The sequence below is a fragment of the Carcharhinus amblyrhynchos genome, chromosome 2, assembly GCF_965287045.1.
Source record: "Carcharhinus amblyrhynchos chromosome 2, sCarAmb.v2.hapA, whole genome shotgun sequence".
NCBI classification, from domain to species: Eukaryota; Metazoa; Chordata; class Chondrichthyes; order Carcharhiniformes; family Carcharhinidae; genus Carcharhinus; species Carcharhinus amblyrhynchos.
Genome location: NC_137325.1, coordinates 122,951,795 through 122,974,782, shown reverse-complemented (window position 1 = coordinate 122,974,782; position 22,988 = coordinate 122,951,795).

The window sequence follows — 22,988 nt, the reverse complement described above, 5'->3', positions numbered from 1 at the left end:
ATGGCCATGCCATTTTTCTAGGGTTTCTGCTGATGTTTCACCAGCGTTATGGTGGATAGTTGGGTCCAACACCGAGCAACTCACCTCTGTCATCTTTTGGATAAGACATGAAACCAAAGTCCCAACTCCCTTCTCAGGTGGGAACATGAGATGCCATTGATACTATTTGAAGAAACTCAGAGAAATTCTGCCATTGTCTCTCACCCAAACATCATCAAAAGTTACCTGGTTATTCATCCCATTCCTGTTTGAATAGCATTGACTGCATAGAACATAGAAACAATATCTATATTTCAAAAGTAATTAATTGCCTGTGAAGCAGTTTGGGGTATGTTGAAGAAATGAAATGCATTATATAAATGCAGTTTACTTTTTCTCTGTTTGTTGTCTGAGAACTACTTACAATGGGCCAGGCAAAAAAGCTCTGAGTGCTGTATTCAACATAAAAATTGGAATAACATGCTACTGATTTTTTTCAGCGGGGTTTTCAAACTGAGTCTCCCATACTACGTGCATCTCAGAGTGCCTCAGAGAGATTCACGCTGAAAATCAGTGGGCAGGGCCTATTCCCACTGGAGAGGCTGGCAGCATAACACTGAGTGGACCACTGCACATGTGCCGATCTGTCAGCATTGAGATAGGCGCATGTGCAGTAGGCACTCACTGGCCAGCACAGCAACCTCCTCATTGCTGGCCGTGCGACACCCCCAACCCACGATCGCTGACATCCTGGACATTTCTGGCTAGCACCCCCCTCCCCCAGTTGCAGCAGACAATAATTATTGTCTTGGAAGAGTTCCAACTTCCTCTTGCTTCATCAGCTATTATTCTGGGGCACCCATATATTTCAAAGAACAAAGAACAAAGAACAACACAGCACGGGAAACAGGCCCTTCGGCCCAACGAGCCCGCGCCGCCGTCCCACTGTCTCAGTGACCTATTCATGATTTTAGTCTACGCCTAATGTGCGAGGATCAGGGAGGTCCAATATAGGGACAATTTAGTACCCAATCAATCAGCCTAAAAGCACATCTTTGGGATGTGGGAGGAAACCGGAGTACCCGGAGGAAACCCACGCAACCACGGGGAGAACGTGCAAACTCCCACAGACACAGGCCCAAATCCATGTGTCCGCACAGCAACAGAGATAGTCTCTGAGCTGTCATGTTGCCCTCGAGATGGTCCAGTTTAAGCACACTAATGACATGAAGCAATAGGCAACTCCCAAAGCAACGTCCAAGAGCAGCCCATTACAACCTGCCGCATGCATGCCCCTTGCTGGACTTAAATGCCTGTGGAGACAAAAAAATTCATTATTAAACAGGCAAAGACTGTAACATCCCTGAGGCAAAAACGTAATCCCAAGCCTACAATGTTTAGTAAGGCCTGCTATATCCCCCTATATGTAGCCCGCTCATGTGGCTGTCTAAGTGACTCTTAAACAACTCTAGCGTGCCTGCTTCCACCACCTTACTCGGCAGTGCATTCCACACCCCCACTACCCTTTGCGTGAAAAACTGCCCTCTAATATTTGTCTTATACCTAGCCCCCCTCACCCTAAGCCCGTGTCCCCTCGTCCTATCCATTTCTAATAGCGGAAAAAGCTTACCACCATTTACTCTATCTATCCCCTTCATAATCTTATAAACCTCTATTAGATCCCCCCTCAGCCGACGTCTCTCAAGGGAAAACAGCCCAAGTTTGTTCAATCTTTCCTCGTAAGACAGCCCTTCCATACCAGGCAGCATCCTGGTAAATCTCCTCTGCACTCTCTCCAGGATCTCTACATCCTTCCGGTAGTACGGCGACCAGAACTGGACGCAGTACTCCAAGTGAGGCCTAACCAACGTTCTATACAACTGCAACATCAGACTCCTACTCTTATATTCTATACCCCTTCCTATGAAGGCCAACATACCATACGCTTTCCTCATCACATTCTGCACCTGCGCCGACACCTTCAGGGACTTGTGCACTTGCACCCCCAGGTCTCTCTGCGTATCTATACTCTGGATAGTTCTACCTTTTATCGTATAACTCCCCTCCACATTATTCCGGCCAAAGTGCATCACCTCGCATTTCTCCGGATTAAATTCCATTTGCCATCTATCTGCCCAATCTACCAGCCTGTCTATGTCCTGTTGCATTGCCAGGCACTGCTCCTCAGTACCCGCCAATCCAACCATCTTAGTGTCATCAGCAAATTTGCTGATCACACCACCTACCCCCTCTTCCAAGTCATTAATATATACCACAAATAGAAGAGGTCCTAGTACCGAGCCCTGCGGCACACCACTGGTGACAGACCTTCAATTGGAAAAGGAGTCTTCCACTACTACCCGCTGTCTCCTCCTCCCAAGCCAGTTCTCCACCCATCTACATACCTGGCCTTGTATCCCATGAGCCTTCACCTTTTCTATCAGCCTACCATGAGGGACCTTGTCAAACGCCTTACTGAAATCCATATAGACGACATCAACGGCTTGTCCTTCGTCAACCGTTTTTGTCACCTCTTCAAAAAATTCCACTAGATTCGTAAGGCACGACCTCCCTGTAACGAAGCCATGCTGCGTATCCCTGATCAGATTGCAGCGCTCCAGATGTTCATACATCCTATCCTTGAGGATCCTCTCCATTAGCTTGCCTATAACTAAAGTCAAGCTCACCAGCCTATAATTCCCTGGGTTATCCCTCTGACCCTTTTTAAACAACGGTACTACATTTGCAATGCGCCAATCCTCTGGGACCTCACCTGTGTCCAAAGAAGAGACAAAGATTTGCGTCAGAGGCCCAGCAATTTCATCCCTCACCTCCCTTAGCAGCCTGGGATAGATGCCATCAGGCCCCGGAGATTTATCCGTCTTTATACTGTCTAAAAGTCCCAACACCTCTTCCCTCGTGATGACTATTTCCCTCAACGGATCCTCAAACTCCTCAAGCACAGCACCAGACATCAGGCCCCTCTCCTGCGTGAATACCGACGCAAAGTATTCATTCAAGATCTCCCCCATTCCCCCAGGCTCCAAGCATAGTTCCCCTCCTCTGTCCCTGAGAGGACCAATCTTCCCTCTAACCATCCTTTTGTTTCTAACATAGGAGTAAAATGCCTTAGAATTTTCTTTAATCCTACCTGCCAAAGCCATTTCGTGGCCCCTTTTTGCCTTTCTGATGCCCCTTTTAAGTTCTCTCCTACATTCTCTGTATTCTTCTATCGCTATCTCTGTCCTCAAATGCCTAGATCTAATGTACGCCTCCCTCTTCCTCCTGACCAGGTCCTCAATATCCCTAGTTACCCACGGCTCTCTAATCCTACCCTTCCCATCCTTCCTCTTGACCGGCACATGTCTTTCCTGCAAAGATTTTAGTTTTCCCTTGAGAGACTCCCACATACCTAGCGTCGACCTGCCGTCAAACAGCTTACCCCAGTCCGTCTCTTTAAGATCCTGCCTAATCCGGTTGTATCTAGCCCTCCCCCAGTTTAACACCCTCCCCTTAGGACAGGCTTCATCTTTATCCATTAATATCTTAAACCAGACAGAGTTGTGGTCACTGTTAGCCACATGCTCTCCTACTTCAACGTCAACCACCTGCCCAGGCTCATTCCCCAGAACCAAGTCAAGTATAGCCCCCTCTCTGGTCGGGCTATCCACATACTGCTCCAGGGATCCTTCCATTTCCTTAAGTGATTTATCTGATATCAAGTGATGATATCAGAAGTTTGCAGGTTTGAGTCCTGTCACTGTCACGTTATGGGAGTTGGTTTCGCTCAGCTGGCTGGACAGCTGATTTGTGATGCAGGGCCATGCCAACAGCGCATGTTCAAATCCCATACTGGCTGAGGTTATTCATGAAGGTCTGTCTTCTCAATCTTGCCTGATTTGTGGTGACCCTCAGGTTACATCACCACCAGTCAACTCTCCCACTCAAAGGAACAGCAGCCAATGATCATCTGGTACTATGGCGACTCTATCTTTTACCTATTTGGTCCATTAAGATCTTCAGTCCTCATTTTGTAGTTTCTAATTGTGTTAATGTGTGAAGGTGTTCTACCCTCCCTATGTCTTTGGAACCTGCCCCTTTCTTTTATCAAATTCCTTCACTGAAGTACAAAATTCCTGTGAGGGTCTAAAATAAGTTTCAAATATTAGTTTGGTTTTTGCACCTTGGGAAGATAATTGCTCTCTGTAGCAATGTCATGAACAACTTCGTTCTGAAAGCAATTATGTTGTCATTACAAATACCGAACAGCAATCCTCACTCACTCCCCTATTCTTTATTTGTCACTAATGGAGACGGAATCACATTATTAACAAAGGAAAGTTGAGCTATGGAATTGTTATATGTAAACCTGTGAGTCATTTTTCTTTGTGGAACCTTGATAGTTTACATTCTTTCAATGCACTGTCTGTTGGAGGATATCAGTAATCACTGGCAGTGCAGAAATGTGAAGAACTATTAAGAGACACTCTAACCCTGTGGCGAAGAGTGTATTTAACCATTAATAGCAACAGCAGAAGACAACACACAAACTTCATTAAAGAATATTTCTTTACTAATCGCTCATTACGAATCTTAGTGGTTTGGCAACAGAGAGCAGTGCCTAAATTCTTCAATTTACACCATTGGATGAGGAGCAAGGTCTGGGTAGTCATGTTAACCTTGACCCAGATCCCAGGCAAAAGATAGGAAGTGGTGCAATTTATAACACATTGTGAGTGGCTATTTCACAAGGGGGTGGTGGGTGGACGTGGCTGGGAAAATTAGAGGCACTTTCACCACACAGTCAGGGATACTGGCCAACCCTCTTTGAAATGCTCCAGTTGGAACATTTGCCCCTTTGGCACAGAAAGTATATTTTATTACCCAAGAATCTTTTAAGTTGGTGCCAGTGAAGCCACAACTGTTTGTGTTGGGTATCCTACAAGGTATCTGACACATTATACAAGAAATAATTCTTCCTACTGCAAACTATTCCAATGACGAGGAATGTGATCCTGCTGTTCCCATCTCCCTCAATAATGTCAGTCAGAATTTAACAAGTTTGGGCATGAATTCGCTGATAAGCCAACAGCATCTAAATAATACACACTGTTATTAATGTGTGACCAGATCAGCTATGATTTTATCAAGTGGCGGAGCAGGCCCAACGGGCTAAGTGACCTTCTCCTGCTCCAACCTTCTATTCTTGCTTACATTGCCAGCTTCTTAAGGTGAGGAAGAAAATCTCCATGGATTATGATTCAAATAAACAGTAATTTTACTTACATTATAGTAAGAATAGAAATGCTGGGGGGTTTTTTCACTCATTCATGGGACTTAGGAGTCGCTGGCTGGCCAGCATTTATTGTCTAACCCTAGTCGCCCAAGGGCAATTGTGAGTCAACCACATTGCTGTGGCTCTGGAGTCACATGTAGGCCAGACCAGATTTTCTTCCCTAAAGGACATTAGTGAACCAGATGGGTTTTTCCGACAATCAACAAAGGTTTCATGGTCATCAGTTGATTTTTAATTCCAGATATTTTTTATTGAATTCAAATTCCACCAGATTCGAACCCAGGTCCCCAAAACATCAGCTGAGTTTCTGGATTAATAGTCTCGTGAAAAAAACCATTTGGCTATAAGTTCTTTTGATGTCTGATGTTTTGCTTTGCAGGAGGAGGCCTTGAGGCATGGCAGGTAGCATCTCTGTCTCTGAGACAGAAGCTCCAGGCTCACATCCCACTCCAGAACTTAACATAGGAACATAAGAACAAGGAGCAGAAGTAGGCCATCTGGCCTTTCGAGCCTGCTCTGCCATTCAATAAGATCATGGCTGATCTTTTCGTGGACTCAGCTCCACTTACCCGCCCGCTCACCATAACCCTTAATTCCTTTATAGGGCAGGACGGTAGCACAGTAGGTCAGCACTGCTGCCTCACAACGCTAGGGACCCTGGTTCAATTCCAGCCTTGGGTGGCTGTCGGTGTGGAGTTTGCACATTCTCCCCTTGTCTGCGTGGGTTTTCTCCAATTTCCTTCACCTCGAAACATTTGCAGGTTAAGTGGGTTGGCTATGTTAAATTGCCCTTTAGTATCCAAAAATCTGTAGATTAGATGTGCTAAATTGCCCCTTAGTGTCCAAAGATGTGCAGGTTAGATGGATTAGTCATGGTAAATGGGTGGGATTATGGGGATAGGGCCTGGATGGGATATTCTGTCGGAGACTTGATGGGACAAAGCCCGGCAAAACATCAACAGCCGAAGGGCCTGTACTGTGCTGTACTGTTCTACGTTCTATGTACAAATGGTCACTTCCGGCCACTGTAAGGATTCTATGATTCTCTAACGTCCCAGATGTACTGCTGTTCATGCTATTCATATCAGCTCACACCTCCAACAACATTTTGGACAGAAAAACCTCTAACTAATAGCTAGAGAAGATCATTTAACTAACTGAGCACACTGCCCTCCTCCAGCAACTTCTGGTCCATTAATAAAAAAGGAGATAGTGATCTGTCTTACCCCAGTCTTATGCCTAATTTCCATCTTCAATTGCTGAATTTACAATCTGATTCTAACTTTCCAGGCACGGGATTCTGGAATCTTGGAAAGTCACATGCAAAGCAAAATATACCTGGCATATACAATTACGATCTTAATGATCACCGATCGGACAATTAGAGGCTGTGAAGGTTGGTATGATCAAACAAGAGTTTTGCAAATGAGCATAAACTGACCATCAACATGCCATCGAGCATTATCATCACATAAATTCAGCAGCGTGCAAAGCAGCTACTATGAACCCTATCATTGATAAAATTACAAACCTTGAATATTAGTTAATTCTGTTATAAGAAAGAAGAATAAACCCATTTCCTCCAATCTTGTTAAATTGAATTCACTAAATACCATAAGAACATAAGAACATAAGAAATAGGAGCAGGAGTAGGCCATCCAGCCCTTCGAGCCTGCCCCGCCATTCAATAAGATCATGGCTGATCTGTCGTGGCTCAGTTCCACTTTCCCGCCCTCTCCCCATAACCCTTAATCCCCTCTCCTATCAAAAACCCATCAACCCGCGTCTTAAAAATATTTAGCGAGGCAGCCTCCACCACTTCAACGGGCAGAGAATTCCAGAGATTCACCACCCTTTGAGTGAAGAAGTTCCTCCTCAACTCCGTTCTAAACCGCCCCCCTTTTATCTTGAGGCTGTGCCCCCTAGTCCCACTGTCTTTTTTGAGCGGGAAGAGTCTTTCTACCTCTATCCTATCCATCCCATTCATCATCTTATACGTCTCAATGAGATCTCCTCTCATTCTTCTAAACTCTAACGAGTACAAGCCCAGTTTATTCAGCCTCTCCTCATAGTTCAACCCCCTCAACTCCGGTATCAGCCTAGTAAACCTCCTCTGCACTCCCTCCAAGGCCAAAATATCTTTGCGCAGGTGCGGCGCCCAAAAATGCACACAGTACTCCAGTTGCGGCCTCACCAATGCCCTATACAGCTGCAGCAAGACCTCCCTACTTTTATATTCAATCCCCCTCGCTATGAAGGCCAGCATCCCATTCGCCTTCCTGACCACCTGTTGCACCTGCAAGCTGGGTTTTTGCGATTCATGCACAAGGACCCCGAGGTCCCTCTGCACCGTCGCCTGCTGCAGTTTTTCGCCACGTAAGTAATAGTCCTTCCTACCATTCTTCCTACCAAAGTGGACCACCTCACACTTGCCAACATTAAATTCCATTTGCCATTTCCTGGCCCATTCGCCCAGCCTATCTAGATCCTTCTGCAGACTCTCCACACCCTCCGCACAATTTGCCGTTCCCCCAATCTTGGTGTCATCAGCAAATTTCGACACTCTACACTCGGTTCCCTCCTCCAGATCATCTATATAAATGGTAAAAAGCTGAGGCCCCAGCACCGGCCCCTGGGGCACTCCACTAGTCACCATCCGCCAATCCGAATAGCACCCGTTGACCCCCACTCTCTGCCTCCTATTTGACAACCAATCCTCTATCCACGCTAACACCCTACCCCCAACTCCATGTCCCTCGACCTTCTGCAATAACCTCTTGTGACGCACTTTGTCAAACGCCTTCTGAAAATCTAGAAAGACCACATCCACCGGCTATCCTCTATCCACCGCCCTAGACACATCCTCATAGAACTCCAATAAATTTGTCAGACACGACTTCCCTTTAATGAAACCGTGCTGCGTCTGCTCTATCAAGCAATTCCCTTCAAGATGCCTCGCAATTTCCTCCTTAATGACAGATTCTAACATTTTACCTACCACAGACGTTAAACTAACCGGCCTATAATTCCCCGCCTTTTGCCTGGCACCCTTCTTAAACAACGGCGTAACATTAGCCGTTTTCCAATCATCCGGCACTTCCCCGGAATCCAGCGACGTTTGGAAAATAACCACCAAGGCATCCACTATCACCTCCGCCATTTCTTTCAGAACCCTCGGATGCATTCCATCCGGTCCTGGGGACTTGTCCACAATCAGCCCCCTCCAGTCTGTCGAGCACCGCCTTTCTAGTAACAGTAATGTCATTAAGACCCTCCGGTCCTACCACCTTTCCATCGCTAACACCCGGCAAATTATTCACGTCCTCCTCTGTGAAGACAGAAACAAAAAAGTTATTCAATACCTTAGCCATATCCCCATCCCCTACCACTAGGTCCCCTTTCTCATCCTCTAAAGGACCAACATTCACCCTAGCCAGCCTCTTCCTTTTTATATATTTATAAAAACTCTTGCTATCCTTTTTTATATTAAGCGCTAGCCCAGCTTCATAGTTTCTCCTACCCTTCCTTATCAACTTCTTTGTCAATCTTTGTTGACATTTAAACCTCTCCCAATCCTCTTCTCGCCCACTACTCTTAGCTAGTCTAAATTCCTCCGCTTTTAGTTTAACACTTTCCTTCACCTCCTTCGTTATCCACGGCTTATTACCTCTCCTCCTACTATCCTTTTTGACCATCGGAATAAATTTCCGTTGAGCACCAAGAAAGATCTCCTTAAAGATCCTCCACTGCTCCTCAACAGACCCTCCCTCCAACGCGCTCTCCCAGTCCACATTCGCCAATTCTTCTCTCATCCTACCATACTCCCCTCTATTCAAACAAAGGACGCGTGTCTGGGAACCCACTTTCTCCTCCTCCATCTGCACCAGAAACTCCACCATACAATGATCACTCTCCCCAAGAGGATCCTTCACCACAAGGTCCCTAATTCTACCCGCTTCATTACATAGCACCAGATCCAAGATAGCTCGCTCCCTCGTCGGCTCCAACACACACTGTTCGAGGAAACTATCCCGGCAGCATTCCAAGAACTCTTCCTCGAGCCCCCCACGTCCAACATGAGTCGACCAATCAATATGCAGATTGAAATCCCCCATAACTACGGCCGTCCCATTCCTGCACGCCGCACTTATTTGCGCGTTAACAGCCCGCCCCATCTCCAGATCATTATTCGGGGGCCTATAGACGACACCCACCAGCGTCTTCCTCCCTTTGCTGTTCCTAATCTCCACCATGACAAGTTATTATTTATTATGTGAACCTTGCACTGGCAACAACGCCCAACTCTTGAGTTTGCACCTACACACCAGCCAAGTGCTCAGGTCTGAAGATGTTTGAATGTAACCAAGTTTGCCGCAGTCTCCTCCATAGGGAGAGAAGGTGCTAAATTCCATTTTCACAGATGGACAATATCTGCTGGAAGCAGAAAGCTAGAAAGTAACCACCGGCATTCATGACCAAATGTACAATGTAATAATACAAGCCAATTTCATTTTAATTTAGTTTAGTTTATTCAATTTATTCTTGTCACATGTATTAGTATACAGTGAAAAGCATTGTTTCTTGCACGCTTTAAAGACAAAGCATATTGTACATAGCCAAGGAAAGGAGAGGGTGCAGAATGTAGTGTTGCAGTCACATCTGGGGTGTACTCATTAACTAAGCTGAATGATTCCCATTCAGGAAAGACCCCCCTGGGTTCAATGCTGGGTTCTGTTGATTGAAACTGATTTTACTTGGGAAGAGCAGTAAGGGTGAGGGAGGAAATGACATGGGGCCTCATGGGCCTCGTTGAGGGCATTCTAATTACCCTAACATTTTACCCCTTCTCAGTATTGGTAAACTTCAGGTCTTCCTCTAATGCGGCTTGGGCCCAGAAACATGCCCCTAATGTGACCCTTACTCACGCACAGGTGGATATTTGCAACTTTGCCATCTTGCCTTGTTTCCTGGACTTCAAAATTGATTTGATTTGATTTGATTTATTATTGTCATAAATATTAGTACACAGTGAAAAGTATTGTTTCTTGCACACTATACAGACAAAGCATTCCGTTCACAGAAAAGGAAAGGAGAGGGCGCAGAATGTAATGTCACAGTCATAGCTTGGGTGTAGAGAAAGATCAACTGAAAGGAGGTAGATCCATTCAAAAGTCTGATGGCAGCAGGGAAGAAGCTGTCCTTGAGTCAGCTGGTCCATGACTTCAGACTTCTGTATTTTTCGCTCAATGGCTTTTTGGCTAAAATCAAGTGTAATATCGATGTGCTGCACTTGGCTGAAGTCATGAGGTTACACTAAGGCTTCACTTGAAGCAATTTTTTAAAGCAGCATCTGGGCCTTTTGGCTAAGATGCAAATGAGATCAAGCCTTGGAGAAGATGCAATGCCTGCTCCACTCAGCTTGGATCATGTCGATCAAGCCCACAACATGAAATGAGAGCCCTGTCTTGTCAGCTTGGATCGGGAAAGTCTCACTTGCTGAGACTTTGAATTGGACTTTGATTGGATTGAATTGGATATAAACAAAAAAAATTTTACTCAACGGAAGAAGGTCCGTTGAACTTAGGCAGAATCTTTCGGTTTTGGGGCGAGCGTGGGCAGAAAATCCCACCATTGTCTTTGAAGGCCAAAAATACTGGGTCATCCAAACAATGCGGGCAGGCTAAGACTAAAGTAGGTTTGTTAGCAGATGGAATAATATATGGAAGCAGTGTTGTGTTTAGTTACTGGCAGGAAGCCTCACCCACAAAGCGTCCACACGATACATGATTTCTGGACCATTTCTGGGCACTCTTAAATTTCTGATATGTGCTCCTAGGAATTAAAACGTTGTTAACTAGCTGCTTTTATGCACTAACACAGCACTAAAACCAATATAAAAGCTGTGGCAGAGACACAGGGGCTGAGACTGCTCGTTTAGAAAAGGAAATTGATCCCACCTATCTAAGATGACTGAAAGTCGGAAATCTCCTTGTTTTGCCATGACCCGGGAGGCGAGACTTGTCTACATTCATTAGAAGTGAAGAAAATCAATGGGTCCGAAGAGCCCCAGTTGTATTAACAAGGCAGCAGACACAGATTAAAACCCAGACCCTCTTGAAATATATGTGACAGCTGCAATATGCTGTTCTTGAACCATATTTATATTTCTGAGTGTGTCTCACTCACAAATGAAAACCTCATTCTTGGGCTTTTGCAAAACGTTGACAGCTCCAGTTCTTTCTCACTTTATAATGCTTGAAGTCTGGCCTGTCCAGTGACCCTGCATTCACTGCTAGTTTCAACCATTACGTTTCCTCTTTAATGATCCTTTTGAAAAATTACTCTTGGAAACATTGTAGAAATTAAGGACTCCCCAGAGGAAGTAATTTCCCAGTAGTTTTCTCCGACTTGGGCTTTTGTGTGCGGGGTTAATGGGAGAACCTGGGGGAAATGCCCAAGAAAACATATTCCTTTACCAACAGAGATTTTGCCATCCTGAATGTGAAATAAAGTATAGTCGACATTTGGAACAGAGTCCTTTTTGTTCCCACGTGAGCTCCATGCTAAAAGCAATTTTTAGTCAAGAGATGTATTGGTCATCCCAAAATCAGTTGTGGTGATATTCATCATTTATTCACTGCAAATGGAAGTCAGATTATATTTTCTTCTAAGTTTTCCCTTCTTTGCTCTCCCCCTCCTATCCTGAAGGTGTTGACATGTGCTGGAATGCAGGCATGGCGTTCCAGAGGAGGTGACCATTACAGATGTCATATACTATTTAAAGAAATCAAACAGATTCTCGCAGTGTCTTGAGCAACATTTCTCCTTTAACTAACACCGGATAGAAGTTGTCATGCTGATCATCTCATTGCTGTCTGTGGAATCTTGCTATATGCAAAATGACTGTTCGCCCTCATGGCAGCAGGGTGGCACAGTGGTTAGCACTGCTGCCCCACAATGCCAGGGGCACAGGTTCAATTCCAGCCTTGAGTCACTGTCAGTGTGAAATTTTCATTTTCTCCCCATGTCTGCATAAGCTTCCTCCGGGTGCTCCGGTTTCTTCCCACAAAGCTGCACAGGTTAGGTTGATTGGTCATGAAAGATTGCCCCTTAGTGTCCCAAGATATATAGGTTAGGAGGATTAGCGGCGCTATGAGATAAACTTAAGTGAGAATCGATGAAGACTCAGTGGTTCAAATGTCTTCCTTCTGCACTGTAGGGATTCTATGATCCTATGAAAAGTGTTTCTATTTCAAAGTAATTCACTGTGTGTGAAGCATCTTGCCACAAGGCACCATGGAAGGCAGGTATCATTCTTCCATCGAAACCTGGTATCTAAATCAATTCATTTTTTGATGCATGACATAGATGGCGAATGTTGGCAATCCAATCAACTGAAGACCCAATAGGAGTAAACTTTTTTGCATCTTCTTTTAGACTAGGTTTTTCCCATTAGCATTCCGGTCACCCTACAATTTTCTCCACCATCCAATCCTCATAACAAGGGGAAGATTACAGGCTGAGAAATGCAGAAGCAGAGAACCTCAGCCTGTTGTCTACACAAGTGCATTTTACAGCAGGAGAATATCAGCAGAAACTTAGGTTGAATTGTCAATACCTTTGTCCTCATTGCCAGTTGTCTCACCCCCTGCTGTCTCTATAGTCAACTAATCGAGCAAAGATTAGTGATCAAAACTGGCCTACACGGGTCATTTTTACCTTAAACTGTGTTTACCCACCAAGCCCACATGGGAATGTAACATGTTGTTAGGAAATAGATATTGTTTTCAGTCAAATGAAAATATTTGCTTTTGCAGATATTAGGAATAAGATGTAATTCTAAGTAAACTTAATTTGTTACTTAGATGTTAAGAAAAGGTTAAAAATTTGAGTTTAAACTTTGTCCACACTTTAATGAGGTTTTTACGATAGTAAAACAAACACAGGGTATAAAAAAATTGAGTTGTTGCTTAGCAACCAGGGGCCCAAAGAAACAGTAAAGAGCAGTCTGAGTTCAGTTGAAAGAAGGTGGTCCAGAAGGAAGCAGAAACTGCAGGAGCAGGGATATGAAGAGAGGCTACACAAACTAAAGAACAGAAAATATCCCAAAAACCAAGAAAGTTCCAGGAAGACTACGAGGTCAAGGAACAAAAATGGAATCTGGGAATAAAAAAGGTTCTATTCAGTGAAGTTGAGAGTGAGGAGCAGAGAGGCTCCACGTTAAAGACAGGTCTACAAGGTGCAGACCTGGGACATCAATTTGCAAAAAGCCAGAGATCCAAAATAGCCAGAATATGGCCTGTGAATCAATGGTGTTCTAATGGCATGGCTGGGTATCTGCGAGATTGCGTGGAAGGTGGAGCTTGAATGTACATGACGCTGCAGGGCAGAGGAATCATGGAAGGAAAGATTGAAATCCTGGAGGTGGATCCTTAGTGAAGATATCTCAGGGGTAAACATCATTTGGGGAACAATTCTAAAACGTGTTCTTTGAGAGCGGAGATTGGAAATCCTCGGTGAAAGACAGAGTTCCAGTGAGATTGGTTGGCTCACGCCTGAATAGGACTGATGAAAAGCATATAGAAGTCGTTTTGGGTGGCATCTATCACTTGGTTTCAGAGTGTAGCGTGTCAGGCCACAAGTCGCCTATTGATTTACATGTACTTACTGAGAATATTAGGGCACAAGATAAGCTTTGTAACTTGTGTTATACTTATAACTCGGTATATAAATGTAAAGGTATAGTTGGGGTGAAGGAGCAGTGTGACTGCCTGTGTGGAGTCTGCAAGTTCTCCATGTGTCTGTATGGGTTTCCTCCAGGTGTCCCAGTTTCCTCCACAATCCAAAAGGTGTACTGATTTGGTGCATTGGCTGTGCTAAATTCTCCCTCAGTGTACCCGAACAGCTGCCAAAGTGTGGCAACAAGGAGATTTTCACTGTAACTTCATCACAGTATTGATGTAGGCCTACTTGTGGCACTAATAAACAAACTAACTTTACCTTTTCTTGTATAATAAATATTTTATTCTTTTGTTAAATGTTCATCAGCAGACTCCTGTGACTCTGTTCAGTCACCGCCCTCCATGTTACTAAACAAAAAATAAAAATTCTGATCTATCAAACCGGGTTCAAAACCAGGATCTGACTAGTCCAGTAGTAACATCATCTGGGCTTGTAACCATATATATATATTACACATATTTAAATATTCACATGCAGCAGAAAGGTTCTAGGGCATTTTTTTTTACAGATTATTGAAGCCTCAGTGTACTTGCACTAATTTAATACAAAATCCTTTTCTCTCTGGGATCTCAGTATGAATCTAACCTTGACCAAGTTTCTCTTCTTTATAAACTGTACAGCCTTGAAATTCAGCTGTTCAGTTTTTAGCAGAAGTACTTAACCTCTTGATTTAAAATTCTTTTGTATGCTATTTTAAGGGGTTAACACATTTATTTTTAAATGCTTTGACTGCAGTTTTAATTGTGCCTCGATTAACATAGTGATCAAAGAGGTTTCAGATAACATATTAAACGTTCCTACACTGATATTTCAAGAGTCTAAGGCCAGAATTTTCCAGCGCTCCACACTGGCGGAATTTTCCACTCCCAGCCCCGCTGCAGGAGAACCCAGGATGGGGGCAGGATATCAGGCTGAGGAAGAATCGAGGCACGTGGCTGTAGGAGTTTACGTTTCTTGTGCAGTCTGGACTGCATTGTGTTCTCTGTGGACCATATTGTTCAAACCTTTTATAAGGAGGGAAACTTCTATCTTAAAAGAGGCATTTACAGACTGGCCATAGCTTCGTCAGGTTAAGCACCTCAGCAATCCAGAAGGAGTAAAATCAGCATTGTCACTTCAGACTGAGGCCCTTCCTCCGGCGAGGTGGAAAGGGCAAGGCGGGAGAGGAGATACCACCACCTGGAGGTTCCTCTCCAACTCACTCATCATTCTGACTTGGAACTACATTGCTGCTCCTTCACAGCCACTGGGCCAAAATCCTGGAACTCTCTCTGGGGGTGTACCTACACCACATGGACTGCAGCGGTTCCAGAAGGTAGCTCACCGCTACCTTCTCAAGGGCAATTAAGAATGGGCAATAAATGCTGGCCTAGCCAGCAATGCCCGCATCTCCAAACTGATTTTTTTAAATAATTCCGCTAGATGCCTGGAATTTGCTGCCAAATGGATGACTCCAGAGTCTCACCATTTGCCATTCAGGATTACAGGCATCTCTGAGACATACACTGTTCCTCGGACTGTTGTTTTCACCACATCCAGAGATCCACACTCAGTACCATGCACCGCCACATGTACACATGCAACATCTCTCTCCAGCAGCACCATCTCATCCTAATGCAAAGCTGTCCTGGCCCACAGTTTCATTTCATCCTTCATTTCATCCAACACTTTAACAATTCACGTTTTCTCTTATTTTCAGGTGTTAAGGAACACAAGCTCCAACAAATCATGGCTAGCAATGCTTCCTCCAGATCTTCTTTCCCCTGGACTTCCCTCTGACTCCATCCTTTCTTCTAATCCTTACCTCTTGCCAAGTATTCACAATACCCTTTGACCTTCCCCTCTTTGATGCTGAATTATCCGTACTTATTTAAGGACTCAACTTTATGTCGTTATATAGAAACATGGAAGATAAGAGCAGGAGGAGGCCACTTGGCCCTTCGAGCCTGCTCTGCCATTCATCGCAATCCTGGCTGATAAGAACATAGGAACATAAGAAATAGGAGCAGGAGTAGGCCATCTAGCCCTTCGAGCCTGCCCCGCCATTCAATAAGATCATGGCTGATCTGTCGTGGCTCAGTTCCACATTCCCGCCCTCTCCCCATAACCCTTAATCCCCTTGCCTATCAAAAACCTATCAACCCGCGTCTTAAATATATTTAGTGAGGCAGCCTCCACCACTTCAACGGGCAGAGAATTCTAGAGATTCACCTCCCTTTGAGTGAAGAAGATCCTCCTCAACTCCGTGATTGTCCAACACAATAGTCTAATCCTGCTTTCTTCTCATAACCTTTGATCCCATTCGCCCCAGTGCTATATCCAGCTGCCTTTTGAATATATTCAATGTTTTGGCATCAACTACTTCCTGTGGTAGTGAATTCCACAGGCTCAGTACTCTTTGGGTGAAGAAGTGTCTCCTCACCTCCATCCTAAATGGTCTACCCTGAATCCTCAGACTGTGACCCCTGATTCTGGACTCCTCTACTATCAGGAACATTCTCCCATCATCTACCCTGTCCAGTCCTTTTATAAGTTTTTATGCGATCCCTCCTCATTCGTCTGAACTCCAGCGAAAACAATCCTAACCTAATCAATGTCACTTCATACATCAGTTCCGCCATCCCTGGAATCAGTCTGGTGAACCTTGACTGCACTCCCTTGTGATCAAGAACATTCTTCCTCAGAAAAGGAGACCAAAACTGCACTCAATACAGGGCCTTGGTATAGCCACACCAAGGCCCTGTATAATGTAACAATACATTCCTGCTCCTGTACTCGAAACCTCTCGCAATGAAGGCCAACAATTTGCCTTCTTTACTGCCTTCTGCACCTGCATGCTTACCTTCAGCGACTGGTGCAAAAGGACACCCACGTCCCTCTGCACATTCTCCTCTCCCAAGTTATAGCCATTCAGGTAGCAGTAATCTGCCTTCTTGTTTTTGCTTCCAAAGTGAATAACCTCACATATATCCAAATTATACTGCATCTGCCATTAATTTGCCCATGCACCCAACCTGTCCAGATCATGCTGAAGAATCTCTGCATCCTCGTCACAGTTCACCCTCCCACCCAACGTGGTATCATCTGCAAATTTTGAAACGTTACATTTTGTTCTGTCATCCAGATCATTAATACATGTTGTGAATAACTGGGGTCCCAGCACTAATCCCTTTGGCACCCCATTCGTTGCTGCTTGCCAATTTGAAAAGCACCCATTAATTCCTATTCTTTGTTTCCTCTCTGCCAACCAGTTTTCTATCCATTTCAATACACTTCCCCCAACCGCTTTAATCTTGCACGATAATCTCTTATGCAGGGCTTGGTCAAATGCTTTCTGAAAGTCTAAATATACCACATCGACTGGTTCCCCCTTGTCAACTCTACTAATTACACCTTCAAAGAATTCCAACAGATTTGTCAAACATGATTTCCCCTTCACGAATCCATGCTGATTCTGTCTGATCCTGCCACTGCTTTCCAAATGCTTCATTTTTATTTCTTCAAAACATTTCAGACACCTTTGCAGATAACATGAATAGGATGAGAATAGAGGGGATATGGTCCCGAGAAGGGTGGGGGGGGGCGTTTAGATTAGGTGGGCAGTAAGGTCAGGGCAGGCTTGGAGGGCTGAAGATCCTGTTCCTGTGCTATAATGTTCTTTGTTCATTCAGCCCTGTCAGTCTCAGTTATCTCAGACAGCCCTGCTGGTACTCCTGATAACTTCAAAGAAACATCAGCACCTGGATGTCCAGGTTCCATGTTTACTCCCAAAGGGGTCCAATGCAGGTCCAAGTAGGTAGGACTTCTTTCTGAATGATCTATCTCCTGGCCCATGTTTACAATTGCTTATTTTTTATCCATGGCAATAAATATTAAACTGTCATGTTTAATTTGCATTAGTCTATCGCTATGACTACTAGCATTATTTATAGGACATGGGACTAACTTATACATCTATCCCACACCACAATATTTATTCCCTCATTTTTTTCACGCTGTCTCACCAAAGAAAAACATCATACCGACACATGATACCAGCCTAACGCACCTTTTCAGTACAATTGTGTTGCACATCTGCAAGGTTCAAATACATTTTGAATGCATTAAAGAGTGTCTAAAAAAGATCCTAGTATAGTGGTACACTCAGTGGTCCCAACCTCCCAATGGGTGAAATTCTCCATAGGCGGCACAGTGGCACATGAGCGGCATGGTGGCACAGTGGTTAGCAATGCTGCCTCACCGCATCAGAGACCCAGGTTCGATTCCCGGCTTGGGTCACTGTCTGTGGGGAGTCTGCACGTTCTCCCCGTGTCTCTGTGGATTTCCACCGGGTACTCTGGTTTCCTACGTCTGAAAGACGTTCTGGTGAGGTGCATTGACTCAAACAGGCGCCAGAATGTGGCAAGTGGGGGAATTTCACAGTAACTTCATTGCAGTGTTAATGTAAGCCTTACTTGTGACTAATAAATAAAACTTTAAACCCTAACTGTAACTGAAATTCTCAATCCTATTAATCTGTGGCTCCTGGTTTCCACTTGCAGCCTCTCATCAACATGACTCGCTGATCCTTGACCCTTGTATTTCCACGCACGTGCTAAGGTCTATCAGTGCAGCTACAAAATGTACTCCAGCAGAATCACATTGCTAATCAATCCTATATCAATTGTAGATACTGTATGAGGGCAATCAACAAATCAAAACTAATTGGAAATTACAGGGTAACAGGGATAAGGGATACCAGAAAGTTACAGACCAAGTGTCATTTATAAATAGAAGAGTGAAATGCTGTGATAAGATCAGAAATAACACCAGATAACTCAAGAAATAAAAGGTTTTGGTAGAGATTACTGAATCATATACATGTTAACACACATAGGGGAGGCGATGACCCAGAGGTATTATCGCTTGACTATTAATCCAGAAACTCAGCTTATGTTCTAGGGACCTAGGTTCAAATCCCACCACGACAAATAGTGGATTGAAAAAAATCTAGAATTGAGAATCTACCGATGATCCGAAAAACCATTATCGATTGTCGGGGAAAAACCCATCTAGTTCACTAATGCCCTTTAGAGAAGGAAATTTGCTTTCCTTACCTGGTCTGGCCTACATGTGACTCCAGAGCCACAGCAATGTGGTTGACTCTCAACTGCCCTCCGAGGGCAACTAGGAATGGTCACTAAATGCTGGCCAGCCAGCGACACCCATGTCCCACGAATGAATAAAAAACCTTATCAAGGTATTGCCAACTCCATCTGGCCTACAGGCCCAATCCTGGACCATATACATGGTAACACACACTATCAAGGAGCTGCCATCTCTATCTGGCCCAGAGGCCTACTTCAATCCATCAATCACTTTGTCAAATGGACAACCAGCGGGATTGTTCATTGCACTGTGCCTGATGATACAGATTCACTAATGCAATTTTCCATAGCGAGTCTGCAAAAAGTGGAATGGCAGAGCAGGCTCGATGCATGGCCACTCCTATTTCTCATGATGTTCTAATACTGGCTCTGCTGTCAGGGAGAGGCAACCACTCTGGGCTACACTGTGGAGAAGGGTGATTCGATGGCAGGCAGCCACCTGCTGTTGCTCCTCACCTCCCCAGTGGAATGTGTCATGTTCAGTGCTTAGTGCACTGAGGTTACATTCTGACTGCCAAGGTTAAATAAGTTGTGCTGAAGACCCCGGAGACACCAGAAGCTCTCTCTCTCCAAGTCTATTCTGTTGCGAGTATCTCTTTCAGGTTTTGGCAGCCATCAAGTTACATTTTGGTCCGAGCTCATCTACCCCCCACGCCTGCTCTTTCTAATCTGGTTATTGTCCAACATTACAGGCTGAGATTTTTCCATTGATAAAAGGCTGTTCAGAAGCAGAATGCGAACATTTATATAGGTGCCATGTTATGTCTCCACTGAAAATTAATAATTCATTTAAAAAAATGTACTTCTGAGAGGGCTTTTTTAATATTTATGTTGCTTTTTAGAAAAAAATTAGACTTTACTCAATAAAAATGGTATGCTTTACCATGTGGTTTTGTAATTTTGGTATTTGATATATTGGTATACTGTTACATTTTGAATTGCATTGCATTAATATTGTGATTTGCAACAGTGCTTTTCCTTCCAAAAGTCTGAGACCTTTGTTCTAAAGCTTACATGTGGTTTTGATTACTGTGATTTATTCAGTCGCTAGACAGAGTTGGCAGCTTTACTTTGCGTGATTGATGGTTGCATTGTGTTGGCCTTTGTCAGACAATTGGAAGCACCTGCTTGAAAATGACTGAGGCGGTAACTGCTTCTTGCATGTCAGAAAAGTGAAAATCTTTACAGGCAAGTGGGTTAGCTGCTCTGAAGGAAGAATAAGCCCAAAGGATTTTTGTCTTGCACTTCTTGTGTTTGGTGAATCACAGCGAACTGCTTTAACGTGGGCAAAAATCTCACCTCTGAGGGTTAAAACTCGACTCGCTTTGTTACCAAGAGAAAATGGGAAGCTGCGAAAAAGTTGCTTTTCTCTGCCAATCCAAATGCTCATTTGTGCCTCTTTGGCAAGGGAGTGGGGGGGTTGCTGTTGACAAGCTCTAACGAAGGGTCATCCTGGCTCTATTCTCTCTCCACACATGCTGTCAGACCTGTTGAGTTTCTCCAGCATTTAATGCTTTTCCTCTTGAATTTATACTGCCCCATGGCAGGAAGTTAAAATGAACATTCTTAACAGGTTCTTTTGCTGACCCTGGTTGGGTCTATTTTAAAAGAGAATCCATTCATTCTCCGTGTCCCCTCCCTCTTACCATTCTCATTCATTTAAATTCAATCAGGGTCGTAGACAAGGTAAGCTGCTGGAGTCAACTCTGAAGGGTGATGTGGGAGGTTGGGGGGAGGCAGTGAAAAGAGTGTAGTCGTTCTGACAAAAAGTAGACATTCTAGTCATGCTACTGTAGCACTACATTCTGTAACTGTAACACTACATTCTGCTCTGTCTCCTTTCCTTCCCTGTGTATGGTTTGCTTTGTCTGTATAGCGTGCAAGAAGCAATACTTTTGACTGTATACTAATACATGTGACAGTAATAAATCAAATCAAATAAAAAAGAGGAAAGAATCAGGTGTTTGGAGACAGGATTGCACAGACGGTCAGCAGGCAAAATGCAGACATTGTTCTCTAACCCACTTGCTAACCATTTACTTTGCTTTCTTTGTGTGTCATTACACAAATGAGATACTGATAAATTTAAACAAGTCATAGCTATTACTCTATACTTTGCACCATATTAGAATGGAGCAGCGTCATGTTGCAGATCTAGCTTCATTACATCTGCAATAAAAGCAAAATGCTGCAGATGAACTCAGCAGGTCTGGTAGTATCTATGGAGAGAGAGAAAGAGAGTTAATCTATTGAGTTGGATAGACAGGGACTTATTAGGGAGAGTCAACATGGCTTTGTTCGTGGTAGATCACATTTAACCAATCTATTAGAGTTTTTCGAGGAGGTTACCAGGAAAGTGGATGGGGAGAAGGCAGTGGATGTTGTTTACATGGATTTCAGTAAGGCCTTTGACAAGGTCCCACATGGGAGGTTAGTTAGGAAGGTTCAGTTGCTAGATATGCATGGGGAGGTAGTAAATTGGATTAGGCATTGGCTCAATGGAAGAAGCCAGAGGGTGGTAGTGGAGGATTGCTTCTCTGAGTGGAGGCCTGTGACTAGTGGTGTGCCACAGGGATCAATGCTGGGTCCATTGTTGTTTGTCATCTATATCAATGATCTAGATGATAATGTGGTAAATTGGATCAGCAAATTTGTTGATGATACAAAGATTGGAGGTGTCATGGACAGTGAGGAAGGGTTTCAAAGCTTGCAGAGGGATTTGGACCAGCTAGAAAAAGGGGCTGAAAAATGGCAGATGGAGTTTAATGCAGACAAGTGTGAGGTATTGCACTTTGGAAGGACAAACCAAGATGGAACATACATAGTAAATGGTAGGACACTGAAGAGTGTAGTAGAACAGAGGGATCTGGGAATACAGATACATAATTCCCTAAAAGTGGCATCACAGATAGGTAGGGTCGTAAAGAGTGCTTTTGGAACATTGGCCTTTATATATCAAAGTATTGAGTATAAAAGTTGGAATGTTATGGTGAGGTTGTATAAGTCATTGGTGAGGCCGAATTTAGAGTATTGTGTGCAGTTTTGGCCTCCTAATTACAGGAAGGATATTAATAAGATTGAGAGAGTACAGAGAAGGTTGCAAGGATGTTACAGAGTTACAGAGAAAGGTTGAATAGGTTAGGACTTTATTCCCTGGAGCGTAGAAGAATGAGGGGAGATTTGATAGAGGTGTATAAAATTATGATGGGTATAGATAGAGTGAATGCAAGCAGACTTTTTCCACTGAGGCTAGGGGAGAAAAAAACCAGGGGGCATGGGTTAAGGGTGAAGGGGGAAAAGTTTAAAGGGAATATTAGGGGGGGGTGGTTCTTCACACAGAGAGTGGTGGGAGTGTGGAATGAGCTGCCAGATGAAGTGGTAAATGTTAAAAGTGAGCCTGCATTTAAGAAAAACTTGGACAGGTACATGAATGAGAGGGGTGTGGAGGGTTATGGTCCAAGTGCAGGTCAGTGGGACAGGGCAGAAAAATGGTTCGGCACAGCCAAGAAGGGCCAAAAGGCCTGTTTCTGTGCTGCAGTGTTCTATGTTTTATGGTTCTATGAGCCTTCTTCAGTACCTGAACTCCAGCCCTTTCTGTTTAAATTTCATCTCATTCAATTTAACTCGGTTCAACTTCAGAGGAACATAAAGAAGACAGGATAAAACTGTTTCTCTTGGCAGAATCAGGGGACATAGATTCAAGATAAGTGGCAGAAGATGTAGAGGGCCATGAGGAAGAACCTTTTTTGCAGAGGGTGGTGAGCATCTGGAACACGCTGCCCGAATTGATGGTGAAGGCAGAGATCCAAAATTCATTTAAAAAG